Below are 16,266 nucleotides of genomic sequence, written 5' to 3' on the forward strand. Positions count from 1 at the left end.
ATTATCACCCCTAGGTGAGGAACACATACCATATTCTAGGTCAAAAAGAGCTCATAGAGGAGGAATGGTGGATCCTATGCTTAGATTGATGGATCATCATAGGAGACCATCTCAAGTCCAGAAACGGGTTAACAAGAAATATTTTGGAAATCGGGACCCAAGGGATCATATGGCAACATTTGTGCGTGTCATTAGAGTTGAGGAAGTCAACTTTTCCACACACTTTGTAGGATTTGGGCTAGCTCTAGAAGAGGATATCATCACCTGGTTTGATTTGGTTGAATGTAGATATTTTGAGTCAATGGAGGAGGTATTTGATGAATTTATCGAGAAATTCTTTCAAAGAGAGATAGCTCACAATATGATCTTGTAAATCCATAGCTTCAAGAAAAAAGAATAAGAATCTGTGCGAAAAGCATCTTTAAGGATAAAATGCTACACAAAATTTTGCCTTGTGAAAGAGTTACCAATACAATCTATACTCATGTCAAAGGATTGAGGAATGAGGACCTTCAAAAGGATCTGCATATAAAGAAGAGCACAACTCTAAACGAGCTGAAAAAAGAAGCTCTATACCTAGTAGAAAATTGTGTGGTCTACAAGGAAGGTGACTTTAAAGACTTAGACGATGATTAAGATAAAATTGATTCTAGAGATACCTAGACCAAAAAATGCAAACTAGGTACAATGCTTGTATAGACTTATAGTAGTATTTGAATGGACGGAGGAGCATGTGGAGTCATTTCAAAAGTTGAAGAGAGTACTCATGTCCCTCTCCAGGATTAAAAGCACCAAATTGGGAAGAGATCTTTCATGTTCACATTGATGCTTTAGCATTTTCTATAGGATGCATCTTGGCTCAGGCAAGAGAAGGAAATATGGAATTTCCAATCTACTATTCCAATAGAAAGCTTAACACTACTAAAAAGAACTACACCATCACTAAGAGAGAAGGGCCAGGGATGATATATGTTGTTAAGAAGTTTTGGCATTATCTCCATGCAGAATAGTTTGTGTTTTTCACTGATTATCAGTCCCTCTTATACCTTGTGAATAAACCATGCATGATGCAATACAGGAAGAATTGTACGATGGTTTACCATATTGCTGGAGTTTGATTTTATAATAGTGGCTCAAAAAGGACAGACACATCTTTGAGCAGATCATCTTTTCATATTTCCAAATGGAGAATATCTAGAAGGCGTAGATGATGACATTCTTGATGAATATCTCTTCAATGTTGAAATGGTACCCAAGTGGTCTCAAGAGATGGTCAATTTGTCAATGGTGCTTCAGATTGTGTCAATCTTTTTGGGTCTTTAACGATGACCCCCATTACTTTGATGCTACTGTCACTCTCTTCAGTTGTTGTTGTCTCTTCTCCTAAGGTGGACGAATAGTCACTGGTGGACTCATCTTTTGAAACCTCCAAGATCATGTTGCGTTGCTTCCCAGTCCTCATGTCATAGAATATGGACTTCCCTTTAGCGTCCTTCATATGGATCATTCCGGTACTCCAGTCTTTCTTAGCTTCCATAGCCATGAGCCAGGGTCTCCCAAGAATGATAGGGTAGCCCTCCCCTTTGTTTGGCATGACAAAAATATCTACCTCCACTTATGTATTAAATGCCTTTACTTTGACTGCAATCACAATGCCTACGCATTTCACTCTTACGTTATTTGCCATTTTGGCTCGACAGGGTGCCGGCCTACTCACCTCTAGGCCTAGATGGTGCATCATTTTTTCACTCATGATGCATATTTGCGCGCCACCATCTATGTAGACGTTTGAGATTTGTTGTCCCTTGATGTGGACATCCATGGTTGGTAGGATGTCGTCGAGATCCCTCCCACAGATAGCCCCAGCTATCCTTGGTCTTGATTTTCTTGAACTTACCATCTTCGTCCATTGCCTCCTCATCCTTGGTGTAAGATGGATTAATCGGGGCCAAGTTATCTTCGGACCCTGCATCAACACATCCTAAACTAAGTCATATGGTTTAGCATACTCACCTAGTGAAAAATCCACGATGTCTATTTTTCGTTGCGGCTTAGATGCTTGCTTGCTAGACTCGCCTTTTCCTTTCATTTTCTCTCTTTTTGAGAGGCTTTTTCGTGCCTAGAACGCTTCACCCCCATGGCATCCACTTATTCTAATTTTTCTTTCCCTTTGTGCTTCTGTCGAACTGGTTCTTCTACCTTTGCCTTCCCTTTAGCTTCCAAGCTAATAACACTCACTGCTTGGTTTACAGCAGGTGGTGGGGGTAGCGGTGGAATACGAGGTGGTGGTGGTGGTTGTTGTTGTACAGGTGGTCGAAGGATTTAGACCGGTGGAATCAGCCCTGGTTGCCTGGGTGGTGGTGGTCTTGCCCTCGGCGAAGAGATTTGATTCTGTCTCCCTCCTCTATTGAAATGTTTCCTTCTTGCATGTGGGTAGTAGTACATGCCATGGTCGTCTTCCCCGTAATTATAGCAGTGGTACTCTTGGTTTTGACTTCGTTATCCTCTCCCTTGCTCTGGATTTCTGACAGGTGGATACCCTTGCTGCACCAGATGCACGAATAAACACTCAAGTTGGGTAGTGATGTGACTGAGCAAGTCTTGCTGCTCTTCTGATGCCTCTTGTGGTTTGGGCTCTATGAACGGTTGTTGCATTCATTGGGGTTAGTCGCACTGAGCTCGATTCCTCTGACTTTTGACTCTTGCTTGCATGCACAGCTTCTTGTCTTTAAGGCGAGCTATTTCCACTGCCAACTCATATGTTGCAGGAAACCTTCCCTTCACCTTCTCCTTAAGAGGCGACCACAGGCCATCAATGAAACGGTCCTTCTTTAAGAAATTATGCACTCTTTCACCTTCCTCCAGTGAGGCAACCCATCTCTCCCACAAATCCACAAGCTTGGACTCGTAGGTGGCATACTCTAGCAGGCCTCTCTGTTTTAATTTTGTCAATAGTAGCTGCCATAGCTTTTCTGAGGTTGTGCCTCCACCAAACCTCTTCACAAAGGCAGCAGGTAATATATCCCATGCATTTTTGGTAGCTTGGGGCAAAGCATTGTACCAAGACTTGGCCTCTACTTTCACGAGTAGAGGAAAAATTTGTAGACATGAGGTGTCATCATCCTTGTTGGAAACCACACAAGCGATGTCGAAATCATCTAGAAAGTCATGGTGACGTCTTCTCCCTTCTTCCCACTTAACGTGGGAAAACAAACACTTGCCATGGTAGTGACTCAGCAAATTACAAACTTTTTTTTTTATATAATAAGATTAATGATAGTAGCGGCTCATAGCGGCTTTTTACAGGGTTGGGTGGACAAATTCTTTCCTCCAAGGAATAGATCAGTCTTGAAGAAAACAATTTTCTGTTGGTAGAAGATTTTCCTATCTACATAACTATTCACATGCATATGTTGAAAAAATCTAAACAGGAACGTTGTTGGCCCATTTTCCATAATGCAAAGAGAGTGGAGCACTTACTTATACTCATACCATGCCGGTATTGATGAGTCGGCACATCCACATGAGGTCGTCACCTTTCATAGACTCTACTTTTCCTTCATCGCTCAGCACGTACGAGGTGATGGTGATGCGTCTGACTACTCCCAGTTTTTTGGCTAGCAGTAATTGCAGATAATTATTGTAGTTGGTGTGTTGCACGAACTCCACTCCATTAACTTGTCTCTAGCCCACTGGGTTTCACCCGTGTTGGAGAGCTTCTTCAGGATGAGCTGTATGAAGAGAGGAGGAAGACCCTCTACCCCTCCTCCAAAACAACGAGAGCAGTAGCCAAACCACTCCTCTTTAGGACATGGAAACCTTCTTACCACTTCTGCTTCAAGATTGTCAAAATGGACTCGCAGTACTCGCATGTGTCGTGCGAATCGATAGGTGACCTTCCTACACTTAGCCTCGAATGCCCTTCTCTTTGGCAAACTGGGTACAACCCGGATTTCCGAACTTGAAGCACTCACGTGGCCGGATGCTTCTTCCTTTCGGGTCATGTGTATCTAGAGTGGCTTAGCCTTTCCTTACCTTTGGCTTGAGAAGCCCCTTTATGTTATTTTAGAGTAGAGGCTATACCTTTGATTGCAGTTTCCTTAGGGAAGAGACACCTTACCGTTTTCTTTCCTCCTTTGCTATGGACGACCTCCTCACAGTGAATGTCGATGTAGATGATTTAAGCCCCTTCACTTCCTTCATTGCTGGCACTCATTGACAATGTGTCTTGGTTGACAACAATGATAGCACTTCATAGGCCTCCCACTTGATGCTCTCAATTTTTGGTTAGAACAAGCAACACGAGATGGGGAGCTTCCCTCTTGAATACTGACGACACTACAGCTTGGGAGTAGTACTTCAATGAAGGCGTCTAGTGCCTCCTTAGTCTCCTCCTCTTCTGTCCTCTAGATAGAGAATTCCTTCAGCCATTCATCCATGATTGATGATGTGAGTTGCTTTCAGCATCGTAAACTGAGGGTTTTCAAGAATCCCTCCTCAATGGGGGAACCAAATGACGAGCGTAAAGTGCGACACGAACCCCAACGGCCTCGAAAATGCCAGGAGTCGATGCATGCCGCAAGCCGCTCACGATGAAGCAAATAGGGGGCACCACCTAGCTTTGAGCGGCTAGGATGCAGACAAGAGTGATTTGAAATATCACGGAGAGAGAGAGAGAGAGAGAGAGAGAGAGAGAGAGAGAGAGAGATACAGAGAGAGAGAGAGAAAAATGATAGGTGATGAAAACCCTTGGGGTGTGACAGAGAATTATTTTCTTGCAATATTTTCAGCAACCCTATTTCCAGCGAGGTGACAATCATGGTGATAGAGAGATAGAGGGCAGAGATAGTGATCCCACTAGTGCGTTCTCACCGACACGAAAACCTTGCTAACATGAGTGTGTGTGTATCAACCATTGGAGTCGAGATGTGGAAATAGCTTCTTTTACATAGTACAAATTCCCAAAGAAAATGGCTACACTAAGTCCCCTCTCTCGTGATGCAAATGTTTGCCAATCCCTCCCACCAAAATACTACCAAGTGCTAACCTCTGATGAACTTGCCCTCCCTAGTAGTGACCTCTCAGTGCCTTTTTATAGGTGTTGGCTGCTTTAGATTAGGGTAATCTAATCAGGAGAGACAAGGCAAGGCGGTGGGCCCTAGGTGGTTGACCCTGGCTTTGTCTTGGGAAATATTATAAGGAAAACCTCTAGGTGGGCCTTTGTGACCATCACCTTGATAGATGAGAATCTACAAATTTGGGATTTTTTACAAGGTTTGGTTTGAAACTGGAAAAAATGACAACAACCTACGGGTTTTATTGAAGAGGGCATCGTGGACGCGATGCCGAGGACCGGCGGCCTAGTTGGTGCGTCGGTGTAGCGCATTTATCACTTTCGGGATCGATCGGGGTATGCCTTCAGCGGCTTTGCTTGTTTTGGTGTCGGCGACGCGTGCTTTAGTCGCCTCCTTTCTTTTTGTCGATGTTGTTGATGTCCTTTGGTTTTTTTAATATTCTTTTGGTGTGTGCGTATACGTGTGCGTGTGTATGTGTATACTTATACTCGTGCGTTTAGGCGTGCGTGCTATATATGTTAGTGCATATGTTATCGTTTGTGTGTATGTGTGTGTATAGATTGGGGTTGTGTGTCGTGTGGGTGAGTGTGCGTAAACGAGAATGTGTGCGTGCGCATGAGGGTATAATAAATTATATACTACTATAGTTTGTATATATATATATTTTTTATTTTTTATTTTTTATTTTTTTTATAATAATAAAAAATCTGGCTCGCAGGCTCGCCGACTTCTCAGAGCGAGGGAGAGGGTGGGAGAACGTGAGGACGGGGGGGGGGGGGGGGGGAAACGGTGGGATGCTGAGGATATTGAGGTGTGTGTGTGTGTGTGTGTGTGTGTAGGTGAGTTTAAGAGAGAGAGAAAACGGTTCGGTGCCATGCTGCACCCTCGGGACGACTTAGAGAGAGAGAGAGAGTGGGATGGCTGCGGGCTATGGTAACACCGAGAGAGTGAGAGAGGGCAGGGTGAGTATGTGAGGGTCCTGTGTGGTGTGAATAAGCGAGAGAGAGAGAGAGAGAGAGAGAGAGAGAGAGAGAGAGAGAGAGAGAGAGAGAGAGAGAGAGAGAGAGAGAGAGAGAGAGAGAGAGAGAGAGAGAGAGAGAGAGAGAGAGAGAGAGAGAGAGAGAGAGAGAGAGAGAGAGAGAGAGAGAGAGAGAGAGAGAGAGAGAGAAGTCTTCGGCCGACAGAGAGTGAGGGAAGGGGGGGGCTTTTTTCTTTGTCAAGGAGGTGGGGGAGGGTTTGGAGGGGCGTGTAGGTGTGGTTTTAGGGGGGAGAGAGGGAGAGAGAGCCTTGTACATGGCGGGTTCCTACACCAAGGGGAAGAAAGAGAGAGAGGGAGAGAGTTTGTGAGTGAGTGGGGGGAAGAGAGAGAGGGTATGTGTGGGTGAATTAAGAGAGAGAGAGAGATATATATATTCTACTTCATGCATGGCAGGGCAGCTCACTCAGAGGAGGGAGAGAGAGAGAGCTAATTGAGGGAGGGGAAGATATGGGAGGATAGAGTGGTGATCCGCCGGTGGGAAGAAATCAAGAGGGGAGGGATAGGGTGGGGGAGAGTGAAGCCGAGGGGGTGTGGACGAAAAGGAAAAAAAGGAGGGGTGAGATATGGCGCCCCACTGTGCTGGGATATGGACAAGCGAAGAGAGAGAGAGAGAGAGAGAGAGAGAGCTTGTGAATAATGAAAGAGAGAGAGAGAATTTACAAAATTGGCGACCCGCCAGGGAATAGTGGAAATGTTTTTTTTAATATTCCCATTGGGCCAGATGATGCAGCGACAGGGTAAGTGAGAGAGAGTGGGTTGGCGGAGCCGAGCAGTAGGAGAGAAAAGGCTCTGTCTTCTGGCGATAATGGAGAGATGTGGCCAAATTGGTGGCGCCCCGCGAGTGGTTAAGCCTAGGGGTGGTGAATGTTAAAGAAATTTTCCTTTTTTTTTGTTTTGCCTTGGTAATATGCTCTCCCGTTCTTGGGGTTTAGTTCTCACGGTCGCGGTTTTGAAAACCGGCCGTCAGCGTAATCAAACAAATAGGCTTTCGAGGGTCATCAATGGAGCATTCTACAGCAACTTCTCACTCATCCAGTGTTCTCAGTGTTGCAACATACATCGGAGACAGCTGGGAGGCCAATTTTCTCTAACATTTTTCATATATTGTCTTAGGTGAAGACTCCTCGTTCAAACAATGAACTATTTTTGAAACGGGCTACTGTCATAGCATTCCTCAATGGAGTCAATGGGGCTGACAATGTAATGAGCAACAATGATGTTGCGAAGGCATTAAGACTTCATCAAAGAAATGTCGCGGGAGCCAATTTTTGGCAACAAACTAATATGAAGGAGGGGTCACTTTCCTTAGACACGTGTTAATGTCAACATCATAGCACGAGTACCTTAACAATCGAAATCAAAGAAATCGTGTTTCAATTCTGGTAAATGGAAACCCGCATCTTTCCAAATAGAAAGATGTCGTTTGAAAGAGAATCGGCAGGAGGGCACATGTGGAACAATGCTTTACTTAGTAATTTTGAGTGCTTGCAAGAGATTTGAAATACTTTATAAGTGTTTCAAAGTGCTTCAAACTGCATCACTTAGAGCTTGCAAAAGCTTGAAAGAGCCAGAAAAGTGCATCTATGTGTGCACGAAAGCGCCAAAAACTGCTTCATACTATTTGAGAGCACTGCCAAAGTGCACTAAAGTGCTTCATGGTTCTTGAAAGTGTCACAAATTATTTCAGAGTGCTTTCTAAACTCTAAAGTTCTTTGGAGTGTGCCATAAAGTGCCTAAGAATGCTCTTAAATAGCATTGAAGTGCTTTCAAAGAGCCCTGAAAGTGCTTTCAAGTGCCCAAAAGTGCTTTAACACTAGAATGGTAACCTAACAGGACATAAAAGTGTCCTTTCAGGGTTTTGGGAAAAAAATTCCAAAACCATATTAGATCCACTCATTTTGAAAAATCCTTTCATGAGCTTATAGTTCAATAACTACTACATATGGAAAAAATGAGAAACTTTTAATTTTTCTCATCCCTTGGTCACTACAAGCCTCCAAAGTTGATGGACCAGTGCATTTTGCCCAAAACAGCAATTTCTTACGGTTGATTGCATATAAATAAGAGTGGGGATTTTTGTAGGACATGAGATAAAATGCCCCATTAACTTCAATGGGTTGGTGACCAAAACATATGGTTGCTTTTACCTCACTAATTTTTTTTTGGGCAAAAAAAATAGGTACAAAAAAGTTGCATTTTTGCCATTCTGCGGACCTATCATCAAAGTTTCTACAGTCACGCTCAATACAGATACTATATACATGTTTTCTTAGTTCCCTTTGGGCCTTTGGATTCAAAAGGAGCCATGGAGTATGTCAAAAGGATAATGGATCTCTTACAATTGGAACCTTGGGGGCAATGATAAAGTGCTAAATACAGCAAACATGAAAAAACTGTGTTTAGCATTATGACCTCTAGAAACCCATAGAAACTACTCAATCTAGCCAAGTTTGTAGTCTATGATTAGATATGGTTACTACCTACAAAATACACACAATTGGCCTAAGAAACTAGCAATATTGAGAAATTTATACTTGCTACTCTAAAATGTATCGTATTCTTCAGCAATCAAAAAACTCAACCATTATCATATACTATGCTATATAGCATATTAGGTCCCCCAAAACTCAAGTAAGATTAGCTTTATGTTATATATTACACTTACACAATCAAAATTGAATTTGGATATCAAGAAAGCCCCCAAAAAATCATAAAAGTGCTAATTTTGGCCAAAAAACAGGATTATGCAATTCTTGTAAATTGGTCATAACTTTCAATTTTAACACTTAGCTCTCCCTACAAGCATCAAAACATGCTGAGAACTATGAAGGCCTAACCTCTAGCCATCTAAACCTCACAAACATGAATTTTAGAGTGGTATAGTTGCCAAAAATTGAAAAAAAGCCAAAAACAGGACCCGTTTTTTCACACAGTTTAGGTTCAAAAATGTTGTGCAAGAGTAAGGTTAATGGTGAGATCGATACTCCAAAAAAATGCTAAGTTTTTATCAGCTCATAAGGCAACTTTGTGAATATATAGCACCTAGAAATCCATTCTCATACTCTTTAAATAATTCAAGAAAAATGGTCACTTAACAGGACACAAAAGTGTCCAAGGACATAAAAGTGTCATGTTACCATTCTAGTGTTAAAGTGTTGTATAGTGCTTCAAAGTAATTTAGAGTGCTTCATAGTGCTTGAAAGTGTCAAAAAGTGCTTTAGAGTGTTTCAACGTACATCAAAGTGCCACACAATTCTATTTAGTCACTAAAGTGACTCAAAGTGCTTTCAAAGTGCTTCATACTGCTTGAAACTGACATAAAGTGCTTCATAGTGCTTGAAAGTGCCGCAAAGTGCCTTACAGTGCTTTGAAGGGCCACCAAGTAGTTTAGAGTGCTTCTAAAGTGCACCAATGTAGTTCAAAGTACACTAAACTGCTTCAATGTGCTATTGATGGCCGGCTTTCGAAGCCGTGGCTTCGGAAACTAACCTCACTTGGGGGAGCTTAAAGAAATGAATAAATAAAAACGATTTTTTTTTGCAGCTTCCGCCATCCCCTCCCCCTGCTTGACGTTGGACTCACAGAAGGGGCCGCTCCCCCTTGGCACCACCCTCTCTCTCTCCTCCATTATCACACTTTCATCCTCTCTCTCTCTTCCCCTAGCCAGGCACCTCTCTCTCTCTCTCTCTCTCTCTCTCTCTCTCTCTCTCTCTCTCTCTCTCTCTCTCTCTCTCTCTCTCTCTCTCTGTGTGTCTCTCTTTCTCTCTTGTTCGTCACTAGCCAGAGGGGCCATCATATATCTCCCTTATCCATTATCAAGGCAAGATCTCTGTCTCTCTTACACACCACACACTCCCTCTCTAGCTCTTAGCTCTCTCTCACCATCTCGCACTCTCTCCCTCTCTCTCTTTCTGTGTTGGCAGCCCAAGAATGCACAATATTTCTCTCTCTCTCTCTCTCTCTCTCTCTCTCTCTCTCTCTCTCTCTCTCTCTCTCTCTCTCTCTCTCCATACACACACACACACTCACAAACCCTCACGCACACACACACAGTCACCCTCAAATAGATCCTCAATCTCTCTCTCTCTCTCTCTCTCTCTCTCTTACTTGCATCGACAAGGCTCCGAACAATATGATTATCATTTGTAAAGCCTTTGTTCTTTTTGAACCCCAAAAATACCTACAAGGCAAAGATTCTACACCATCTCCTCTAGGAATTGAGGGAGCTACCTCCCTTGTGCTAACTTTTCTCTCTCAATACACCTTTCCAGAACACGACTCCCTCCCCTATCTCAACGGCATATACAAACTACATAAGGCCTCTTTTAGATGGATTACATGTGGGGCTACCTGTTGCTACTCAGAAATCTCTACACTTATGCCTTGCTTGCTAAAAACTTGTATACCACTACTCAAGGAACGAGCCAAAAAACTTAACAACAAAGCACTTTTATGTCACCATCTTCATCGACAATCTTGGTGGATTGTAGATTCGGTTTACAATTGCATCCTCAACCTCCCCTCTCATGCAACACAATTCTACTCAGGGGATGTAAAAAGATGCTTCGAGAAAATCCCACACGCAGGGGTACAAGGCCTAATCCATCATCTTACCTTGTTAATTACCCATGCCTTCTCCGCATCTCTAGATACGTTCATCTCTTTCAAAAGATTCCCATCCAATTGCATAAAGGGCACTTGGTCTTCCTATAGATACAAATCAAGACTTCAAGGAAGTACTCCAATGAAACAATTGTCTCATTTTAATAACATGTTTTTACAATTTCAAGGGAAAGTTTACAGGAAAACCAACGGAATCCCAATGGGACTAGCATGCTCCACCCTATGGTGCAATCTCTACCTCCACTCCCTAGAGTTTGATTTTATCTCTAACACTCTCAACACACACAATGCTAAAGATATTCTCTCAACTTTAGGTCATCCCTTTAGATATTACAACGATATGTTACTCATAAACTCTACAAACCCATCATTCTTCAAACAACAACACAAAATCTACCCCAGTTGATTACCCATTGAAACCATCTCTGGTAACTCTACCAAATTTCTAAACCTCCATCTTTCTACCCAATTTGGCTATCTCACAAAAAGCCTTACGCCAAAAGAAGATAAACTCCCGTGCACACTTATAAGATACCTCAAACGATCCAGCAACCGGCCATCTGAATGGGCACATAAGGTCATTGTCTCACAGCTCAACCCAATACTCTATTGTAACTCCAATGCTATGGAAGCCTCTAAAGCCATTAAAATGCTTGTCGACTATTTTTTGTAAAAATGGTTTCGAGAGAGCTAAACATTGGAGACTTGTGAGAAGATTCCTTTCAGAGTTTTCAGCTTCAAAATTCTCATGCCACCCAACTATACTATTGGACTTGCTAGATTTTGGAGGGCACTAAGACCCCTTGCGAGGCCTAGTACCCCCTCTGGGACAAATCCTCATCCTTCCTAGTGCAGGCGTTAGCCTCAAGATCAGAATTTGGGGGCTTCACCCACCGTGTTGCATAGAAGAGGACACCCTCGAGGAAACAATCACCCAGCTCAATGGCATTCTTTAACCTATCCACATCAAGCCCAAAACAATCTCTTGGATCAAAGACACACATAGGCATGTGCCACCTGAGCATTGCATCCTCACTTTAAAGGACAAAGACAAGGGGATGAAGATGCTTCAACAATCTTGACTTCTCAAGGGAAAAAAGCTTTGGATAGCTAAAGAACTAACCACAAATAAACTCAAGAATAAAGCAAGCAAGCTCAAGAAGATGCATGAAGCACGGAAACAAGGTAAATGGGCAGTCTATCGAGGTGGTAAAGAGATTATCCAAGAGTTTCAAACTCCCACATTGGCTTCCCTATCACCTAGCTCCCCTTAGGTTTTTCTATTTCCCTTTTTTTTTTTTTTTCCTTATTGATGGTCACTCATACCTTAACTCATATGTATTCCAGGCCCTCACTGAGAAGAAATTGTTGTACTATTTTGTTTTGGTCCCATAGGTCATATCTGACCTCTGTGGACAATAAATCAATCTCTCTCTATCTCTCTTTCTCTCTCTCTCTCTCTCTCTCTCTCTCTCTCTCTCTCTCTCTCTCTCTCTCTCTCTCTCTCTCTCTCTCTCTCTCTCTCTCGTACACTCGTTCACCATTTGCAAAGCAAACACAATAAAAAAACATAACTCCAAAATGAATTAATCAATTAAAATTTGGTCTCCATTGGATTTTTTTCCTTAAGTGCCAATATTTTTGTACGTGTGTCTGGGTGACGTGTGCTTGTGAGAGAGTGTGTTGTTTGAAGAGAGAATTGAAATATCTTGGTATGAACTACTATCCTCATATCAAGATGATAAGGGAGAATACCACCGAAACCCCTATAAAACTGCAAGTCCTCTTGAGACTTATTGATGACAAATTCAAGGGTGTGGCCAAACCTCCTCTCTCTCCCTCTCCCTCTTTGTGCAATAAAGAGAAATCCCAGGATGGGTTTGTGCTGGTGCACACCCCTTGAAGGAGTTGTTTTCTAGCTTTTTTTAACCCTTTGATGAAGTTCTTTGTTTTTATCTTTTTTGAAGAGATTTTTAATTCTACTAGAATTTGAAAAAATAAATTACCTTGAAGGGTTCCTATTGCAAGGTCTAATACTATTCCAAGGCTTCTTTCCTTTTGCAATCTAAGACTAAAGCAACTAAGCTGATAGCCAGGAAACCTAGTGAGGATGAGAGACAGAGATAGATGTGGTGAGATTTGCATAATAGAGGCAAGTGTAGCAAGGGGAATCAATGTGAAGCAAGGTGCAACATGATTTTAGAGAACAAAAGAGAATTGAAGAGAGATCAACAGAGAGGCACCCAAGGTAGTCCTCTTCTTCATCTGATCCCTCTTCTCCATCAGGAAGAGAGAGAGAGAGAGAGAGAGAGAGAGCTCATAGATTCTTGAATGAGAAGAGAATTTTTTCTTAGGTCCATGTCGCAGAGGGGCACGGAAGCATAGGCCATGTGGAGGTGGCAGTCAGTCATTTGCAAATGAAAAGAAAAAAATCGGCTACCACCCCTTGTAAGAGGGATGACGTTACACCCTCAACCAAGTTCTCCAAGCAATGGAAAGCTACAAAAAGTGCACACATGGGCTTCTTTTAGAGGCATCCAACCATGAAACACAGTGTCTTAAAAGAAAAATCTCGCTTAACACTAGAATGGTAACAGGACACTTTTATGTCCTTGGACACTTTTATGTCCTGCTAAGTGACCATTTTGCTTGAATAATTTGAAGAGTATGAAAATGAATTTCTAGGTGCTATATATCCACAAACATGCCTTTTTTTTTGAGTATCGATCTTGCCATTAACCTTACTCTTGCAAAACATTTTTGAACCTAAACTGTGTGAAAAAACGGGTCCTATTTTTGGCCTTTTTTCAATTTTTGGCAACTATACCACTCTAAACTTCATGTTTGTGAGGTTTAGATAGCTAGAGGTTAGGCCTTCATAGTTCTCAACATGTTTTGATGCTTGTAGGGAGAGCTAAGTGTTAAAATTGAAAGTTATGACCAATTTATAAGAATTGCATAATCCTGTTTTTTTTGCCAAAATTAGCACTTTTATGATTTTTTTGGTGGCTTTCTTGATATCCAAATTCAATTTTGATTGTGTAAGTGTAATGTATAACATAAAGCTAATCTTCCTTGAGTTTTGGGGGACCTAATATGCTATATAGCATACTATATGATGATGGTTGAGTTTTTTGATTGCTGAAGAATACGATACATTTTAGAGTAGCAAGTATAAATTTCTCAATATTGCTAGTTTCTTAGGCCAATTGTGTGTATTTTGTAGGTAGTAACCATATCTAATCATATACTACAAACTTGGCTATATATTGAGTAGTTTTTATGGGTTTCTAGAGGTCATAATGCTAAACCCAGGTTTTTCATGTTTGCTGTATTTAGCACTTAATCATTGCCCCCAAGGTTCCAATTGTAAGAGATCCATTATCCTTTTGACATGCTCCATGGCTCCTTTTGAATCAAAAGGCCCAAAGAAAACCAAGAAAACATGCATATAGTATCTGTATTGAGCGTGACTATAGAAACTTTGATGATAGGTCCACAGAATGGCAAAAATGCAACTTTTTTGTACCTTTTTTTTTTTACCAAAAAAAAATAGTGAGGTAAAAGAAACCATATATTTTGGTCACCAACCCATTGAAGTTAACGGGGCATTTTATCTCATGTCCTACAAAAATCCCCAGTCTTATTTATATGCAATCAACTGTAAGAAATTGCTGTTTTGGGCAAAATGCACTGGTCCATCAACTTTTCCATATGTAGTAGTGAATTATTGAACCATAAGCTCATGAAAGGATTTTTCAAAATGAGTGGATCTACTATGGTTTTGGAAATTTTTCCCAAAACCCTGAAAGGACACTTTTATGTCCTGTTAGGTTACCATTCTAGTGTTAAAAGGTCTACATTGGTGCACATCCTTTGAAGGAGATTGGTTTTTGGAACCCACAAATGATGAGTGGATAATATATTGAAAGCAAAAAGATTGACGAGGAGATTATTTTTCAAATACATTGAAGGACACACTAAAAAGTTTTAAAAAAGAAAAGTATATTCACTTTTGTATTTTCTTCAAAAAGAGAGGAAGAGCTTTAAAAAGAAGACCTCCCTTGAAGGATCTTCCCTAGCAAAGATCCTTTGACAAAGGATTTTTTTTTTACTCTCTCTCTCTCTCTCTCTAGAAAATGCAAAAGTGAAGATTTTTATTTTCTAAAACTCTTGAATGTGTTAAAAAACAATCCCTCAAAGGTTCTACATTGTTGTTCAGGAAAATTAGTGTGGCCCTAGTTATAAGGCCTTGGTTTTGGTTGGAAAATCATAATAGCTCGGTTAAAAGAGGGGAGAAAAGGAGATTATTGGATTTGAAAATTTAATAGATAGTGTTAAAAATGTAGATTATTTTGGAAAAATTCCTCTTTAAGTCTACCCTCAAGAGAATTTGGAATGTTTGTCGAATTTATTTTTCCCAATAATTGATCTATGCCGGCAAAAATCTTTTGAGAGGGATTTTTTTTCAGAACTGACAAATTATGAGAGGATAATATATAAAAAACAGAGAGAGAGAGAGAGAGAGAGAGAGAGAGAGAGAGAGAGAGAGAGAGAGAGAGAGAGAGAGAGAGAGAGAATGAGAGAGAGAATGAGAGAGAGAGAGAGAGAGATATCTATACGTGGGTTTTCCTTGTGGTCTCATTGGAACTAGTGAGCATTTACTTCATATTTGGGCTTGTAATAGCACTCATTCATCTTCTTGTTTGTCCATTTTCCTTCAATGGTACACCTTTTCAAAGGTATGTGTTATCTCGTAGGTAGTCCTTGAGGTGGACCGTGTCCTGGTCCTCTCATAGGCATCCTTTGCATGTTAGTCATCATGTCGTTCATGCGTTTAAGCATGTTCCCTACTCGTCTTCTGTATTGTCGATTGGAGCTATCACACTTGGTCCCATTAGGGAAACTTTGGACTCTCAAAGGGGCCCTATAAGGAAGTTTGACTTTTCGTCTCTTGTCCAAAGTGGACACCTTGTGAAGTATAAACGGTTTGTGAAAACCCTATCAACCAACATATCATTGGAAAGATCTTAGAAAGTAGGTTATAAATCCCTAAACTCCAGAAATTTAGATTGATTTTTAGACTTTATGGCCTCTCCACTAAAGTTGAAATGTGGGGAGAGATTTCATTTATAAGACAGACTTGTCACATCAAAGAATGGAATCTTATAGAATATAAGGAATCTGATGGCATGCTATACATCAATGAGTATATTCTAAATCCAAAAGGTCTGAAAAGTTTTGATTTTATTTGTGAAATTTTTACCGTTATCCTATTTTGGACAAGAGATATAAAGTCAATGTCCTTATGGGGCCCCTTTGAGAGTCAAAAATTTCCCAAATGTACTTGCTCTAGCACAATAGACATGGTTCTCTCTCTCTATGCATCCTTACCAATGATTTGTATGTTGAAAATCTTGCAATTATCACTAAAATGAATCGCGTCCAGGCTGCATGCTTCCTAAATGGTGTGTTTTTTGCTATACAAAATAGCATGCAACTTGTTGTTGAGTAATCCTTCTAGGAACA

The sequence above is a fragment of the Adiantum capillus-veneris genome, chromosome 9, assembly GCF_014529385.1.
Source record: "Adiantum capillus-veneris isolate H3 chromosome 9, ASM1452938v2, whole genome shotgun sequence".
Classification (NCBI taxonomy): domain Eukaryota; kingdom Viridiplantae; phylum Streptophyta; class Polypodiopsida; order Polypodiales; family Pteridaceae; genus Adiantum; species Adiantum capillus-veneris.